The following is a 15926-nucleotide window of genomic DNA, read 5'->3' as shown; positions in this document are numbered from 1 at the left end:
GTTTTACTTTGTGAGTTTCAGATTTTACTTCAGCCTCATGCCACATCTTGCTTTGTTTGGAGCCTCCTTAGCAAAGCTATGTGACATTTATCTTAAATATGTACCACTGCTGGCATTAAGTCCAGTGTTTGTGATTATCATCCTGTGGGTCTGAGAAATACAATTATTCTGTGAATTTATTGAGATTGAAAGAAAGTAAAAACAGTCACTTTTCTTTGATTATATACCTGAAAAGAAAATCCTGTTGATTGAATTTTAGGTACATTCTGAAATATTGATTATTAAATTGTTAATTGATCCTTAATTAACATTTAGAATTCATAACTTTAAGCACTGTTAAAAGCAAAATAAAAATTATTACAAGGCCTACCTATTAGAGATTATGTAAATAAATAAATATAAATATAAGTGAATGGTGTGTCTGTATGAGCTTCAAACCAACTCTGTGAATAAATTGTTTAGGAAACAGATCTCTTGAGATAGGAGATTATAACTATGAGAAAAAGCTTTGCTTCTTTCAAAATGTTTAAATTTGTGGTTTTATTGGTTTCATTGCACAATTTAAAGAATGTAGAAAAGAAAACAAAGTAAATTATTCCAATCAAGGCCAGCTATACAAATCCCAATTACTGTATCACAAGCTGCAGATTTTAAATATGGGCAGTTTTTGCCAAAGGTTTGTATGATTATGTTTAGTAGTGAATACCAGATATTGAATCCCAAACCTATCTGTGCAAAGCTTCTACTTTATCAGTAAAATATAGTAAGCCTACCCTATCCAGGCTGCAAATATTCTAATATCTACTAGATCACAACAAATAGAAATGGCTCTATCAATGGCATTGAGTGTTAACAAACTCCTAGAATAGAGCTGGAAGGGACCTTGTAGGTCTTCTAGTCCAGCACCCTGCTCAAGCAGAAGAACCTATACCATTTCAGATAAGTGATGTTCCACTGGTCAATTGTCTTCGCTGTTAGGAAGTTTCTCCTTAATTCCATATTGCTTCTCTCTTTGATTAGTTTCCAACCATTGTTTCGTGTCCTGCCCTCTGGTGCTTTGAAGACTAATTTGACCTCTTCTTCTTTGTGGCAGCCCCTCAAATCATGAAATACTGCTATCATATCATCCCTTTTTCTTTTTTTCTTTAGACTAGCCCAGGGGTAGGCAACCTTGGCTCTTTTATGACTCGTTATGATTTTGTTTGCTTCTAGTTATTTACATATCTGTTTTTTATTATCTTTTCTAGGATCATCCCAGGTATTGATGTTAAATTGATTGGTCTGTAGTTTCCTGGGTCCATTTTTTCCCCCTTGAAGATGGGAACCACATCAGCCCTTTTCCAATCCTCAGGTACTTCCTTGGTGCTCCAGGATTTATGAAAGATATGGTGCAATGGTTCTGAGATAACATCTGCTAACTCCTTCAGAACTCTGGGATGTAATCTGTTGGGTCCCAGCAATTAATGTGTCTGGTGTCAATTAATGTCTACTAATTAATTGATTATTTTTTTGTTTTTGCCCAAGATGGCGGCGGCTGCAGTCTGAGCTCCGTGCGCTCCGCAACTGGCTTTGCATGGGTCGGTTGGGGAGGCCCGACCGGGGCATGACATGGTAGGCCAATTTAAGGGGGAGTTGGACACAGAGATAATCTGCCAGGCGCTGCTTTTAGTGGCGCTGAGCTTTCCCTCCCCCTTTGGATAGCGGCGTCTGCCTACTGGCCTGGAGATTGTTCATGGTCAGGCCTTGTTATCCGGGATTCCAGACGGTTACTGAAGTTGCTGCAGGCTCTCTCCATTTGCTACAGGCTCCCTTTGCTGCTTTTCTCGCCGTGGACGCTCCCCGCTTGTCGAAGGGGTGGCGGCGACGATTGAACAAGCCGGGGACTCGGTTTGGAGCTTGGGACTCATGTCAGCTGGCAGGCGCTATTTTCGGCGGCACGGAGCCCTCCCTCTCCCCCGAATGGCGGCGGTGGCTTCCTGGCCTGGAAATCAGCTGAGGCTTTGTTCTACAGGCTCCCTCTGCTGTTTTCTTGCCGTGGACACTCCCCGCTTGTCGGAGGGGCGGCGGCGATGATCGGACGAGCCGGGGACTTGATTTGGAGCTTGGGGTTTACATCAGCTGGCAGGCGCTGTTTTCAGTGGCGCGGAGCCCTCCCTCTCCCCCCAAATGGCAGTGGTGGCTTCCCAGCCTGGAAATTGGCTGTGGTTTTGTCCTACCGCCGTGGATTTGGTGGTAGATGCCTGGATTTGGGGATGGAAATGCCTTCTTCTTACCATTGTACTGTGTTTGTAGGTGGGGATGCCTTTGCCCCCCCTGGAATGGCGGTAATGGCCAGCGGCCTGAAGATCGGCTGGAGCTTGGCCCTTCTCCTTGTACTGGTTGGCAGGCACTACTATGGCCCGAAGATCAGCCATGGTTATGCTTTAATGCCCGGTTGGGGGTTAGTGCTTCCCATTAATATTCTGGATTGGACCTGGGACTGGACCGTGGTGGGAGGACGGTCTTGGATTGGTCATCAACCGCCCCACTGGTGTGGGAGACCAGTTGGGGTAGGTTTACCCCGGGATTCCTTACTCTGTCCATGACAGGCTGGACTCCTCAGCCGTAGTGAGAGGACGGTTGGGGTTTCTTTTTCTGAGTACCACCTCAGGTGAGAGCTGAGCTGGACTAATGGACTGTGGTACACCTACCAGACTTAATACCAATATCATCGATCCACCCATTATTAACATCAGCCCTATGCGGACATTTTTACTTTTGTATGGTTTACCTGCATTACTCTGGAGTCGATTTGTATGGCCTCAGGGGGGGTTTCTTCCTCCTGGGTTCAACCTGCTGCCCTTTCCTGCATTCCCCTTAATGACGGGCCCAATTGTTGGGATCCCGAGAGGTGGTTGGGCTTAGATAGGGGCCTCGAGCGGAAACACATTAAGAGGCCTCTGATTTACTTTTTAGCCGGTTATTTTAAAAGGTTACGGAGGGTGAGGGTGGGGAGGGAATTATTAACCGGCACTCAGTCTGGGCCGGTTAGGGGTCCCGGTGGCACGGGGTTTTGGGTAGAGGCTGCTGGTTCTGGATGTGTTGGGGTGGGGTTTCAAATCCCCACAACGATAGAGAATGGCAGCAGGTGTGTGCACGGAGGGCCGTATCGACATCCGGGATCGCGCCCCTGCTGTCTGGAAGCAGTGACACGCTCCGACCCTCCGGTTAGCACCCTTTTGCCTGGGGGTGAGGGTGATCAGGTCCCTGAGCTCAGGCTGGTTTACCTTAATGTTAACAAGGCTCCCCTCGTTCGTGACCTGATCGAGGAGGAACGCGTGGATCTGGCATGCATTAAGGAAACCTGGTTGGGCTCGAAGGGAGGGGTCACTCTGATCGAGTTATGCCCCCCAAGTTTCTGTGTGCTACACCGGCCATGGGCTCAGGGTAGGGGTGGTGGGGTGGTGGTGGTTATTAGGGAAACTCTATGTCTGCGGGAGACCACCATTGTCCAGATTGGCGGGAGTGAGTCCTTCCTCCTGAGATGTGGCCCTTGGGTTCAGATGGGCTTGTTGCTCACATACCTGGCACCCATCTGTGTGGCAACAGCTCTGCCCGAGCTGCTCGACACCCTCTCAGGTTTGGCGGTGGAGTTCCCCAGGCTTATAGTGCTGGGTGACTTCAACCTGCCTTCCCTGGGAGGGTCGTTGGAGTTAGCCCGGGAGTTCATGGCTTCCATTATGGCCATGGACCTGACCCAGGTAATTCAAGGCCCGACTCATGTGGGGGGTCACACTCTCAACCTGGTGTTCTTGTCTGGACAGTGGTTGGATGATTTGGGAGGGGGTTCACCGGTCGTTGTTCCCCTGTCATGGTCCGACCATCATCTCCTGCAGCTGGTCTTCCGTTATGCCACCCCCCACCGCTGGGCTGCGGAACCGACCAGATGGTTCCACCCCAGGTGCCTAATGGACCCTGAACGGTTCCAGATGGCTCTTGGGTCTATACCCATCGCCCTCACTCACAGCCCAGTTGATGCCTTGGTTGATGCTGGGAAAAGGCGGCCACTGAGGCACTAAACTGTGTTGTACCCTTGCGACCTCTGACCTGGCGCAGATCCCGTTGGGCTCCATGGTTTTCTGTGGAGCTCCGGGAGATGAAGCATTGGAGATGGGGTCTAGAGAGTGGTTGGAGGTCCAGCCATTCCGAATCTGACCGATTGCAGCTAAGAACCTTTATAAGGACTTATCTTGCTGTGATGAGAACGGCGACGGCTAATTACTTCGCTGCCCTCATTGCGTCTGCAGATAATCGCCCGGCCACCCTGTTTAGGGTGACGTGCTCCCTCCTTAATCAGAAGGTGAGAGAGGAGCCCTTGCAGGGGCGGGCCGAGGAATTTAGTCATCATCTGATGGACGAAATCGCTCAGATCCGGGCCGGTTTGAACTCTGACTGGGCAGAGTCTGACGTGGAGGAATTGGATGGTCTTGAGCATGCCATCTGAACTGAGTTCGATCCTGTTTCCCCTGATGATGTGGACAGGATGATGAGGAAGCTGAGCTCCACCACCTGTTTGTTGGACCTGTGCCACTCCTGGCTGGTTTATGTGGCCCGGGAGGAGACACAAGGCTGGTTCCAGGCAGTAATAACTGCTTCCTTGAAGGAGGGTATCTTCCCCGCCACCTTGAAGGAGGCAGTAGTGAGACCCCTCCTCAAGAAGCCTGCCCTGGACCTGGATGTTTTAAATAACTATCATCCAGTCTCCAACCTTCGCTTTTTGGTGAAGGTTGTTGAGAGTGTGGTGGCGCATCAGCTTCCTCTGTTCCTGGAGGAAACTGATTATCTGGACCCGTACCAATCGGGCTTCAGGCCCGGGCACAGCACGGAGATGGCATTGGTGGCACTGGTGAATGATCTCTGGTGGGCTCGGGATAGGGGTTGTTCCTTTGTTCTAGTCCTATTAGATCTCTCAGTGGCTTTTGATACCATCGACCATGGTATCCTACTGTGGCGTCTCAGTGGGTTGGGAGTGGGAGGCACCGTTTTACGGTGGTTCTCCTCCTATCTCCTGGGCCTCTCACAGTCAGTGTTGACAGGAGGGCAGAGATCCACCCCGAGGCCTCTCGTTTGTGGAGTCCCTCAGGGGTCAGTTCTCTCTCCCCTCCTGTTCAGCATCTATATAAAGCCGCTGGGTGAGATCATTCAGGGTTTCGGGGTGGGGTATCATCAGTATGCTGATGAAACCCAACTTTTTTTCTCCACCCCGAACCAACTCAGTGATGCCCTCGACGTGATGTCCCATTGCCTGGAGGCAGTCCGGGTCAGGATGGGGAGAAACAGGCTTTGTCTCAATCCTGCCAAGACTGAGTGGCTGTGCATACCGGCATCTCGGGTTAACCAGACTATTCCATCTTTAAAGATGGGGGGTGAGGTGTTACCCCCGGTTGATAGGGTGTCCTCCTGGAGTCACAGCTCAATTTTGAAGATCATATAGGAGCCGTGACCAGGGGGGCTTTTGCCCAGGTTCGCCTGGTGCACCAGTTGCGAACCTACCTGGACCGAGAAGCTCTACACACAGTCACCCATGCGCTCGTGACCTCCCATTTAGACTACTGCAAGGCTCTCTACATGGGGCTGCCCTTGAGGACCCCTTGGAGGCTTCAGCTGGTGCAGAATGCGGCCGCGCGAGTTGTGATGGGGGTTTCCCGACACTCCCATGTAACACCTCTACTCCGCGAGCTGCATTGGCTTCCGGTTGCCCTCTGGGTGAGATTCAAGGTGCTGGTGATGACCTATAAGGCCCTTAATGGCTTGGGTCCGGGATATCTGAGGGAACACCTGCTGCCGGCATCATGTTCCCTTCATCCAGTGCGCTCCCACAGGGAGGGTCTTCTCAGGGTGCCGCCGGTTAAAGTTTGCTGGCGGGTAACACCCAGGGGGAGGGCCTTCTCTGTGGGTGTGCCTGCCCTCTGGAACCAGCTGCCCATGGAGCTCAGGACCTCCCCCGACCTTCATTCATTTTACCGGGACCCGAAGACCTGGCTCTTCGAGCTCTCCAGCCCAGGCTGACAGTTTTTAATTGGGGTTTTATATTTTTTCAGGGATTAAATTTAATTCTTTTTAATTGTTTTTAATTTTTGTATCAATGTTTTAATTACCTTGTAAACTGCCCTGAGTCCTTCGGGAAAGGGCGGTATATAAATCCAATAAAATAAATAAAAAAATAAATTTATATTTGTCAAGGTTGGATAGGTGTTCTCTTACCATTTTCTTGCTTATTTTAATTTTTGTTTCTAGTTTGTCTTTTGCAGTTTTTTTTTTTTTGTATGTTGGGCTATGGTTTCTTTTTGGGTTAGGACTGATGGAAAGAATGAGTTGAGCTGCTCTGCTTTCTCCCTGTTGCCTGCTATTTCCTTGCCAACTTCTCTCTTTAGTGGACCTATAGTTTCCTTTACATTTTTCTTGTTGTTAATGTGTTGAAGAAACTTTTTTTTATTATCCTTGATTTATGTTGCAAGTCTTTGTTCATTCTGAGCCTTTGCTTTCCTGACTTCATCTTTGCATGTTCTGGCTGTCTGCTGATAATTGGCCTTAGTTATGTGCTCCTCTTTCTAATTTTTGTATTTGTCCTTTTTGTCTTTCAGTTTGTCAGAGAGATCTTTGTGCAGCCCTGCTGGTTTCTTCTTGAATTTCTTGTTTTTCTTTTTTAGTATTGTGCTGGTCTGGGCTTTTATGATCACATTTTTCAGGGTTTCTCACACTTCTTGGGTTGTTTTTCCCTTTAGGATTTTCATCCATGGGATGTTTCCTAGGTTCTCTCTGAGTTCGTTAAAGTCAACTCTTTTGAAGTTTAAGACACTGTCTGGATTGTTTTCTATTGCTAGTGTTTGTATTATGTTAAATTCCAATATAACATGGTCACTTTCACCCAAGGTTCCGGCAACTTCAACTCCCTCTATCACTTCTTCTCTATTAGTAAGAATTAAGTCCAGTATAGCTTTATGTCTAGTTCCCTCCTCCACCTTATGGATGACAAAGTTGTTGGCTCGGTTGATTAGGAATCTGTTTGATCTCCCACTTGCTGCAGAGTTTATCTCCCAGTTGATATCTGGATAGTTGAAGTCTCCCATTACTACTGTGGTATGCTTCCTACATACATTTGTTAACTGGTTGGCAAAGAATTTATCTATTTCTTCTGATTGGTTGGGTGGCCTGCAATATACACCTATGGCAATGTCATTTTCTTTCTCTTTTATATTGACCCATATACATTCTGGAGAGATTTTATCTTTGATCATGTGCATTTCTATTTAAAGAAGTAATGTGAAAATAGAATGAAATATAAGACAGACAATGGGATTACAAAAACTATGAGCACAGTTTGAGTCTATAGCCACAGAAGTATCAAGTCCACATTCCAGAAAATAATTTTCCATTCTGAGCTACATTAGTTGGACTCCATCCCAAATTCCACATTCAGTTCTGGGCACCACACTTTAAGAAGAATTCTGACAAATTAGAACAAATACAAAGGAGGGCAAGGAGACGGTCAGCATTCTGTACACAATTCTGTAAGAAGAGATTGAAGAGACTGAATAAAATGAATATCTCTAAGTAAAGGCTAAGAAAACTAGAAGTTTCCCCATTGGTATCTTGCAACATTTTCTAGTATCACATTTGAGGAAAGATAAAGCAGTTCGAAAGCACGTAAAAAATGCAAGTAGAAAAATAGGGACCACTATGGTGGGAAGGTAACAGCATTCCGTGCGCCTTTGGCGTCTAGTCATGCCGGCCACATGACCACGGAGACGTCCTCGGACAAGCGCTGGCTCTTTGGCTTTGAAACGGAGATGAGCACCGGCCCCTAGAGTTGGAAACGACTAGCACGCATGTGCGGGGGAACCTTTACCTTTACCTTTTAACATTGGTACAACGATGACTAGATGTCTCTCTAAAATGCTGTAAGTCACTGGTGGGATTCTGTGTGAGATAAGATATGATTGCTCTTGCCCTCTTGTGCTCAGAGTTCAGACATAGAATAGCCTTAAATTACAGGAAGACATATGTTAGTTGAATAAGGGAAAAATGGAATTGTAAAGGAAATCTGGGAGGGGACACAACTAAGGAGATAATAGTCTTTCTCTTGCTGGATATGTTCAGGCAGAGACATAATAGATATTTGTGGGCGTGCTTTGATGCACATTCTTACACTAGGTCTAAATAATTGGAATTAATGAACTAAATTGCTACTTTTCTGTGACTGACACAATAACACAAGCCCAGTGTTATTACCCAATTGCTTGTTGATCTTTTTTTTAAAAGAAAAATGTAGTATATGTTTGCAGGAAGTTTGAAATTGATTGCAATAGCAATACCATTTAGGATCATAGGACTGTAGAATTGATAGAGCTATTTAAGAGATCAAATCTGCACTCTGCTCAGTGTGTGAATCCAGATTGAAACATCCTAAATAGATGACTGCCTAGTTTCTGCCTGAACACTTCCAGTAAAAGAGAACCCACCTCTTCTCTAAGAAATTTGTTCCACTATGAAACCACTCTTATTGTTCAAACATTTTTCCTAACATTCAATCAGAATCTGCCTTCCTGTAATTTAAATCTATTATTTAATTTCCTGCACTGCAGCTCATTTCTCCAGCTTATCTCAATTAATTTTTATTAGGGTTGGATGTGTAGATACATATGGTGTTAGGCAAGGCTGGAAGTTTTCATATTTTTTTTTTCTTTCGGTGGGAACTTTCCTCTCACAAAATAGTTTACTTAAAAATAAACAAGCAGATGACAAACAACTATAATGGTATATGTAGAAGAGACTGTTCTCTATTTTATGGAATGTTGTCAGTTTGCTCTTGCCAATCTTGATGGTTCTACATTTTTTCCAAAAGTCAATCTTGTATCCTGTCTTTGCTGAAATCTGCAGGATAAAAGCTTTTTTGCTTTTTGGCTCATATTAAGGCTTACACTTCAGCCAAATATGTCATTTACCAGACAGGAAATAGCTTATCATGAGTCTGAGGTGCTAGGCTGGTTTTACCAGTGAACCAAAAGAACAATTAGGACAAAGGCAAAAGACATCCATTTGAAATTTTGTTGAGATCATGCCACCTCTTATTCAAGTTCTAACAAAAACAGTTGTTCTTTCAGTCAAGATATGTTTCACTGGCAGTGGAGCTGCTGGCTTCTTTCTCTCACGCAGCTAATTTCGCTCTTTAAGCTTGGGTCCTCTGCAAAGTGCCAAGATCTTTCTTTCTTTCTTTCTTTCTTTCTTTCTTTCTTTCTTTCTTTCTTTCTTTCTTTCTTTCTTTCTTTCTTTCTTTCTTTCTTTCTTTCTTTCTTTCTTTCTTTCTTTCTTTCTTTCTTTCTTTCTTTCTTTCTTTCTTTCTAGTTGTGGGCTCTGGATCAAATGGCCAAGATGGATGACACAGGACAACAGGGTTCAGCATAATATTCTTTATTGATGAAGCACAGACTTGGCAAACAAAGGGGCAACTGCCCCTCTTATATACCTAGCCAGGTATACTTGGAACCAATCCCATTGTCCGGATTTCCCGCCAAAGACTGCCCTGCCAATCCTGACAGGGCACCCTACCACCTGGTGGTGTCAGTGGCTGTCTCTGTGTAACATCCCCTATATACATATATACATAACACCCCTTCCCCCATACAAAAAAACACAAAATAATAATGAAACAATAAACAACTAATGAGAAAACCCTGCAGTGTGGAGCTTGATTTATCACATGATAGCCCTAGCATCAAGACCTTACATAATCTTTGAGATATGCCGGTGGCCTATGGATCCTTGCAGACCATTTCACTGTTTGCCACGCATTCTGGTCAACTGGGTCAGCAAGGGCAACTGGGTCTGCAATGTAGTCATCAATTGGAAGGCCAACTGGGTCCTGATTACCAGCCAGATGTTGCTCTGGAAACACATTTTGAGGCTTTTCGGGTTGTCTCTTCCTCAACTGATCAATGTGTCTTCTCACCTCATGACCTTCCTCCACCTCTACAATGTATGATACAGGCTCTGTTTTGTCCACTACCACCCCCTGAATCCAGGTATGCCCTTGACGATAGTTCCGGGCCCAAACCTTTTCACCTATGTGAAGCTCTCTGCTGGTGTCTGGTTGCTCCTGTTGTGCTGCCACTGTCTGGGTGTAGTCTGTCCATCTTTGCAGTGGTCATGCTAGAGACTGGAACTACTTCTAGCCATTTAGAGTGACTGTCAACTACTACCAGGAACAATTGTTCCTGAAAGGGCCCAGCGTAATCGATGTGTATCCTAGACCATGGGGTATGAGTTGCTTCCCATTTGTGAATGGGAGCCTGTGGCTGTTCTGGCCTTGACCTCTGACACGTATAACACCCCGTTACCTGCTCCTCTGTGGCTTTGTCAACACCAGGCCACCATAAGTAGCTCCTGGCTAGTGCCTTCATCCTTACTATGCCTGGATGACCCTCGTGTAACAATTGTAAAACCCTTTCCCTCAATTTTTCCAGAATAAAAACTCTACTACCCCACAGCAAACATCCTTTATGAGAAGACAACTCATGCCTCCTCATAAAATATGCCTGGAATTCTGGACCCGGGCTCTTGTCCTGCCACCCAGCTGATACCCATGTGATGACCCTGCTCAGTACCTTGTCTGCTGTGGTGCCAGCAGCAATATCCTTCACCTGTAGAGGACAATCTGGAAGATCTTGGATGAGTAGGATCTGCTCCACCGGTGCTGGGTCAGGGTCATTGCTCATCATTGGCAATCTGCTTAATGCATCTGCATGGCCCATGTCCTTTCCCAGTTTATGGACTAGTTTGCAAGCATAGGCGGATAGAAAAATGGACCACCTAAGCATTCTTGGGGAAAGAATTTGTGGTGTTTGTTTGTCAGTTGTGAACAACCCCAACAATGGTTTGTGATCAGTAAAAATGGTGAACTCCCTGCCATACAGGTAATCATGGAATTTTTTAACTCCTGACACAATTGCCAGGGCTTCCTTGTCAATTTGTGCATAATTCCTTTCTGCCTTTGTCAGTGTCCGAGAGTAGTGTGCAATGGGCCTTTGCTCCCCATTGTCTTCTATGTGACTTAATACAGCACCCACCCCATAAGGGGATGCATCACATGCTATGCAAATGTGCTTTTTTTTATAAAATGGGTGATTGTTGAGTCACTGGATAAAAGTTGTTTGAGATTCCTAAAACTCTGTTCATGGACCTCAGTCCATTTCCATGGTGTTTTCTTATCAAGCAGTCTGTGTAAAGGTTCTGCAATTGCTGCTTTGTGGGGTAAAAACGCATGAGATGACAGAGATGAAATGATAGAAGGTGTCGAAGCCACAGGAACCTTGGGGGGAAGTGATCATGCAATATTGGAATTCAACATTCTGGAGGCACAAGCAATAGAACACAGCCAAACTACAGTCTTGGACTTTAAAAGAGCTAATTTCAATAAACTTAGAGAGACCATGGGAAGAATTCCATGGATGAGAATCCTAAAGGGGAAAACAACTCAAGAAGCTTGGGAAATTTTGAAAAGTGAGATAATAAAGGCCCAGTCTAGCACAATACCAACAAAGAAGAAAAATAACAGCTCTCAAAAGAAACCAGCATGGCTGCATAAAGAACTCTCTGATAAATTGAAAGATAAAAAGGACAAGTATAAGAATTGGAAAGAGGGGCACATAACTAAGTCAGAATATCAGCAAATAGCCCGTGCCTGCAAAGATGAAGTGAGGAAAGCTAAGGCTCAAAATGAACTAAGGCTTGCGACCAAAGTCAAAAATAACAAAAAAAAGCTTCTTTCAACATATAAAAAACAAGAAAAAAGTTAAGGAAATGATTGGTCCATTAGTGGGGGAAAGTGGCAAGAAGGTGACAAGCAATAGGGAGAAAGCAGAACTATTTAATTCGTTTTTTGCATCTGTCTTTACACAAAGGGAAAAAAAACAGTCCAACCTACCCAAACCAGTGCCATAAAAAACAGAATAGAAACGCAAGTTAAGATAGGCAAGAAAATGGTAAGTGAGCACCTGTCCAGCCTAGACGAGTTCAAATCACCAGGACCAGATGGATTACACCCCAAGGTTCTCAAGGAACTGGCAGACGTGATCTCAGAACCACTGAACTATGTTTTTCAAAGATCCTGGAGCACTGGGGAACTACCAGAGGACTGGAAGAGAGCTGATGTAGTTCCCATCTTCAAAAAAGGGAAAAAAATAGATCCAGGAAACTACAGACCTATCAGCCTGACCTCAATACCTGGGAAGATTCTGGAAAAGATAATCAAACAACAAATCAGCGAACACCTTGATGCAAACAAAGTCATCACTAAAAGTCAACATGGGTTTGTCAAAAACAGATCATGCCAGACAAATCTTATTACATTCTTTGACCAAGTGACAAAATTAGTGGACCAGAGGAACGCTGTAGATATAATTTACTTGGACTTCAGTAAGGCATTTGATAAAGTAGATCACAACCTACTACTTGATAAGATAGAAAAATGAGGGTTAGACAGCATTACCACCAGATGGATTCGTAGCTGGCTGACAGGCCGTACTCAGCGTGTGGTCCTCAATGGAACCGCATCTACATGGAAGGAAGTGTGTAGTGGGGTGCCCCAGGGCTCTGTTCTGGGCCCAGTGCTCTTCAATATCTTCATTAATGATTTGGATGAGGGGATAGATTGGGAACTCATCAAATTTGCAGATGACACCAAGCTGGCAGGAATAGCCAATACTCCAGAAGATAGGCTTAAGATACAGAAGGATCTGGACAGACTCGAACACTGGGCACTATCTAACAAAATGAAATTCAATGGTGAAAAAAGTAAGGTTCTACATTTAGGCAGGAAAAATCAAATGCATAGGTATAGTATAGGTGGTACCTTGCTCAATAGTAGTAACTGTGAGAGGGATCTCGGAGTCTTAGTAGACAATCACTTCAATATGAGCCAGCAGTGTGCTGCAGCTGCCACAAAAGCCAACACAGTGCTAGGCTGCATTAACAGAGGGATAGAATCAAGATCAAGTGAAGTACTAATACCACTTTACAATGCTTTGGTAAGGCCACACCTGGAATACTGCATCCAGTTTTGGTCACCACGATGTAAAAAAGATGTTGAGACTCTAGAAAGGGTACAGAGAAGAGCAACCAAGATGATTAGGGGGCTGGAGGCTAAAACATATAGGGAACGGTTGCTGGAATTGGGTATGTGTAGTTTAATGAAGAGAAGGGTGAGGGGTGACATGATAGCAGTGTTCCAATATCTCAGGGGCTACCACAAAGAAGAGGGAGTCAAGCTATTCTCCAAAGCACCTGAAAGCAGGACAAGAAGCAACGGATGGAAACTAGTCAAGGAGAGAAGCAACCTAGAACTAAGGAGAAACTTCCTGACAGTTAGAACAATTAACCAGTGGAACAACCTGCCTCCAGAGGTGGTGAATGCTCCAACACTGGAGGTTTTTAAGAAGAGACTGGACAGCCATTTGCCTGAAATGGTATAGGGTTTCCTGCCTGAGCAGGGGGTTGGACTAGATGACCTCCAAGGTCCCTTCCAACTTTATATTATATTATTATTATGATAGAAGTTAACTAACCCCAGGAAAGTTTGCAATTCCGCCTTATTTGTTGACGTTGGAGCCAACTTGGTTGCTTGTACCTTAGAGTCAGTGGGGTGAATACCTTTGGCATCAATCCTGAACCCTAAGAACTCAGGGGATGCCACCCCAATGCTGCACTTACTTTTTTAAGTTTAAGTTTAAGCCCAGCAGAACGAAATCTGCTTAAAACAGCTTGCAGCCAAGATCTCTTCAGATTCCCCAGCGATGAGGACATCGTCAAAATAGGGACATACACCTGGAATGCCCTTCAGAGTCCTTTCCATCACTTTTTGAAAAATCCCAGGAGCTACTGAGATACTGAACTGTAACCGGTTAACTCGGAAAGCTCCTCTATGTGTCACTATTGTTTGAGCACCAGCCGCTTCCATAGAAACTGACAGCTGCTGATATGCTTGTGCCAAATTAAGTTTTGCAAAAAGAGCACCACCTTGGACAGTGGCAAGGACTTGCCGGACCGACGGAACTGGGTAAGCATATGGATTTAAGGCTCAGTTTACCATGGCCTTATAATCAGCACATATTCTAATTTCTCCATTTGCCTTTAATGGTGTCACAATTGGAGTTTCCCAGTCTCCCCCGTCCACTGGTTCTAACACTTCCTGTTCCACCAGTTTGTCCAGTTCACTCTCAATCTTATGTCTGAGAGCGAATGGGACTCTTCGGGGCTTGATATGAACCGGTGGAACGTTCAGGTTTAGTTTGAATTTAATGGGAGGGCCCGTGTACTTTCCCAGCCTGTCATCGAATAAGTCTGCAAATTCATTACAAATGGATTCAAGACGTTTGTGCTGGATGCTATTCACTCCCCCCAACCAAATTGCCCAGGGCATCAAACCAATCCAGCCCTACTAAACTAGTTCTCCACCCATCGGTCACCAAAATATCTAAGGGACCCTGGAAGTCCTTAAACCCCACACGCATGGTGGCTTTTCCCCTGATTTTAATAGGGGTGTGCTGAAAATCTGACAGCTGTAAACTGGTGGGCTTTAAGGGAACCCTCTGCCTACTCCAATTGTAATTCTTTTAAATGTCTCATAGGAGATTATTGAGACTGCAGAGCCAGAGTCCAGCTCCATCGTGCAAGGTACCCCTTGCAGATGGACCTGTATTGTTATTTTTGGTTTGAGCAGCTGATGGACTTCCGTGTGACACACAGTCCATCTGCTCTTTCCAGGGATTGAGGCATTGTGCTGGGGTTTGAGCCAAGGGAGAACAGTACCTTCAAGCTCTGATGTCATAGCTTGTAATTCAATCAGGCTGTCTCTGCTTCAATTCCGGCAGACGGCTCCAATATGCCCCATCTTGCCGCAGGAAAGACACTTTATGGATCTGAACCGGCAGGTCACTCGTGGATGGTTTCCCCCACAGCTGGCACATTTCTGGTTGGATGAGGTGGCTCCCCTCAGTTCCTTGCAGCCGCAGCTCCACGCTGTGCTTTTGTTGGCTGATGCTTGTCTCCGCTGGCCTTCGTCATTGTCTCGCCATGGTGGATGCTTCCCGGGTCTATGCTGTACCGCATCTACCTCTGCCTCTCCATCCAGGTTGCCACTTCCGCCTCTCGAAACACACTCGTGATGTATGGTCACTCCTGAGCTGCTGCTATTGTGGTGTGTGTGCTTGCCAGAGTCATTGGCTGCTTCATAAGCCATCACCTCGTCTAAAACCTCCCGCAGATTCATCAGCGGCTTTGCAAGGATCTTTTGTCGGCATTGCTGGTCTCTCAGTCCAAACACCACTCGATCCCTGATCCTGTCTTCAAGATCAGGAAATTTACACTGACGAGCAGCCTGTCTCAGAGCCGAGACAAATTGCAAGATCGGCTCACCTGGTTGCTGGCTGCACTGGATGAATTGGTGCCGCCAATAGATTGGAGCTCTCATCAGCATGAAATGCTCCTCCAACTTCTTTTTTAAGTCAGCATAAGAGATGTTTGCAATGGGTGTCAGTGAGCACAGACCAACGGCCACATCATACATGTCCTGACCGCTTAGGCACAAAAGCGCCGCCGCTTTCATCTTATCCTCTGTGATCTTCTTGATCATCAGGAACCTTTTGACTCGACCCAGATGCGCTTCCCATCATTCTGGCTCGTCAATGTTGAAACGAAATTCACTGGTCACTCTGAATTTAGCCATGTTGCACCGGTCCTTGAATGCTGCTTTGTTAGGAAGGTCTCAGAAATTTTTTTCCGCCTTTCCCACTTCCGAGTGACTTCAGCTCTGATTGAAACAGTATCCCATCCTCGTCGCCACTGTTAAGTTGTGGGCTCTGGACCGCATGGCCAAGATGGACGATGCAGGA

This window comes from Vipera berus (genome assembly GCF_964194415.1).
Source record: "Vipera berus genome assembly, chromosome: 6".
Classification (NCBI taxonomy): Eukaryota; Metazoa; Chordata; class Lepidosauria; order Squamata; family Viperidae; genus Vipera; species Vipera berus.
Note: the sequence above shows the minus strand (reverse complement) of the source record.